Raw genomic sequence first — 3455 nt, 5'->3', positions numbered from 1 at the left:
AAAAGAGTTAGCACCAGTGTTGCCAGAGATTTTAAGTTTATCACGTTGAGACCAAGGAAGTTATATTGGGACAGGCAGACGGATGTGGTGGGAGAATTTGTTTTATACTAAGTACTGATTTCCAAAGTGGTTCACGTGACCCCCACAGGAGACTTGTCGGAGATCGGAGGTCCTTATTGGCGTTTCCAAAAAATGGGGGTCCACAATTCGTAAGCCAGCGTACACGAAAAATGTATTTAGTTTGAGAGGATAATACTTACTAAAATGTTGGCTTGACCTCAGCTTTCAATGTAGGCAGATAAAATTGATTGGGGTCGTAAGAAGCACGGTGACCCCAACATAACTCCCGCGATGGCTGGACGGTACGTAGTGGCGGCGCTAGACCACATGTGGACGTCGGCAACATCAAGTTCGCGAGGCCTCTTTTACTTTGCAGTAAAAAATATAAAGTAATGTATGAGTAAAGGAGTTTTATTGTTGATAATCCAATTATGACAAAAAATAATTACACACATAGAAATTAAAATAGGCGAACTTTTCGGCTTTTAGCCTCACTGAATTTTTTCAGGATTGTGTCGTAGCTAAGACTTTCCGCTATTTCAGCTTCGATTGACAAAACTGATAACGCGCATACTTCCATCACGTAAGATGTTTTTATTACATAGATACGGTGTCTGAGCTCAATACTGGCAAGACGAAAGTAAGGTAATTGCCCGACTTAACAGCCAATGAGTGTGCGGCACTAACGTTGTTACGTAACTGTCGATGTATATATATCCTTTTCTAACGAATGTATGCTGAATCTTTTTATTCCTTATTTGAGTCAATTTGTAATTATATGTATAGGTACGTGAATATAGAAAATAGTGCGCCGTTTTTATGTGCCATTTTGTGAGTGTATGACGCGTCTATCTGAAAACGTCATTGTCCATCACGCACGTGTTCGAAAATAATAAAAATCACTATCATCTGCTTAGCTTCATTCCCGAATTGTTCGGAGTCGGCGACCTAAACCAGGATGATTGGCGAAACGAAAATGAATAGGTAACTTTAAAAAAAAATTGCGAGACCGTCGCGTCGGTGCGGCGGTGGCCGACGTCGCCGACGCCTAGCGCCGCCACTGGCGGTAGATGTATGCACTTTCTATGCAAATCCTAAAAAAAGTTTGGGAACCTCTGTTTTATACTATGTTTGTAGAACTTTTTAAGCGGAACAATTCCGTCATACATGTTTGTGGCTTAACTTGAACCGTTAACGCAGCAAATACAACGAAAGCTCTATAAAAGGTAGTTCCTGGGATTAGCGCGTTCCAACAAACTCTATTTATGTAATTATATAGATAGGTATATCTATGTGCCTAATTCATATAAGAAAAACAGAAGCCTAAAGTAGGTTCTACATTGTGCAAACGTTCATAGAGGAAGCATGAGTTTTATATTATCTTTTTAGTGCTTACGCACTACACAATATAACGTACATTTTCTCATGCATCTAATAAATTTATTTACTTATATTCGAAAAATTCGAATACTGCAATCCGTACTTACCTACTATGCAAATAGTACATAAGGCGAATATTCCATTAATAAGCCCTAGTCGCAGTAATATTCTTCAAGTAACATTCATTTTATATTATAATATGAGTGCTGCATTACTTACTTATATGATAAAAAAAGTATTTTTTTCTTCCCTACACGAGATGCTTCTCCTTGCCTCTATAGGCCACGTAGCAGATACGTTGTAATCCATAATTTCATTTGAATAATTCTGTATGATCTTGCACTACTGTTTGTGATCAGGCAAGCGGCATGCTCATCCTGCCATGTACTTAAGGTGGTAGCTCAAGGTCCATTTTCATACATTTTGTTTCGGCTTTAATCTGGGTAACTAAACAAGTATTGGCAAGTAAAGAATTTAAATTCACGTCTAGTTAGTGATTAGTTCTCGCAGTTGAAAGAAAAATGTAAAAATAATTAATAATCATGGATATTTCTGCCTTTAAAATTTCGTCATATTAAATTTTAAAGGCCGAAATATCCATGATTAAAAAAGAATAACAGTGTACTCCAAGGTATTGTCGGAATGTAGGCCGCCGTGTCCTTACGTTAGTCAAGAGTATTCGCCAACTTGAAGTGGGGCTATTATACTTATAGCTCGTTTGTAGAGTTTACACATTTTTAGTTTAGCATACCTTACTTACCTTCATACTTTAAACTCTTTAGGCCACGTTCCCATATAGCTGACCTAATCTACTTAAACTTGAGATCATGAATTTTCAACGCAGTGATTAAATTCTTTGATGCAGTTTAAACAACAGAGTTGCACCGAATAGACCGTGTATAAAGTTTTTTGGGTTTCCACGTTTATAAAAAAAAAGTCATATAAAATCTAACACAGAAAGAATAAATAAAATCCGGTAATAATCAACAAGTTATAAGCCTTGGAATTTCGGTAGAAGGGGAAAATGCTAAGATACTAGAAAAGAGACACAATACGCATACGTGACGTATTCGGCAATTACGATGCGTGCTTCAAAATCAAACGTAGGAAAATACCCTAAGTATTATTATTTTATAGACCTACTATATAAGTAGATTACAGCTAATTTGTTGAATTTCATATTTTATCCTTCTATACCATGATTATAATGACTTTTTTTATCACTCTTTTTAATCTAATTAACACTATTCATTTCATGAACTGTGGAAAGGCTAGGCTAGGCTCTACCCTTAGGGTTTTCGGTTGCCGGTTTCATGCAGTCATGCGGATATAAGTAAGTAATTAAATTAAGTTCTCATAACCATCATTTTTATGATAATTGTGTTGTCCGTTTCCTTTCTTTTCCATCTACGCCTTTATACCGGTTCTAATTTACCTAGGTAATTCAATTCATATGTTCTTAGAGAATAAGGTAAATATGTCCCTAAATTAAGAATGATTTTTTTTTTATAAATTACGTGGGTATATAGGAAGATACTTTTATTATAATATTTGTTATATTATGTGCACACAGCACATTGAAAAATATTTCATAGACACCCAGAACGAATATTAATTTTCACGAATTTAAAAGGCTGCTTAAAATATTAGACTTACAAGATGTTTTGCGAATAATACGCTGTTTATGAAAAATCATTTATTCCTCGGAATTGTGATTTAAATACCATTACTAAGGTTCAGACCAAAAATGACTGGCATTAAATAAATGAGTAATAAATGCCAGGCAAATACTTTCCTTTACATTAGAAACATACTTGAGCTCTTCACTTTTCAATAGATAGAGGAAAGTATTGTCTGCATAGAAAAATAAGGAAGTAACTAATGTTTCCCGTTTTCCAAATGTAAGAAAATCCTTAACAATATTTTAGCTTAAAAATATGTTTGGTTTACGTATGTTTTATCCCTGTAAATGTTATATACAAAATATGTAACAAAACCAATAAATACCACAATAA

This window comes from Manduca sexta, chromosome 15 (assembly GCF_014839805.1).
Source record: "Manduca sexta isolate Smith_Timp_Sample1 chromosome 15, JHU_Msex_v1.0, whole genome shotgun sequence".
In the NCBI taxonomy this organism is placed as follows: Eukaryota; Metazoa; Arthropoda; class Insecta; order Lepidoptera; family Sphingidae; genus Manduca; species Manduca sexta.
The sequence above is the reverse complement of the archived record's forward strand: the minus strand, read 5'-3'. Positions refer to the sequence as shown.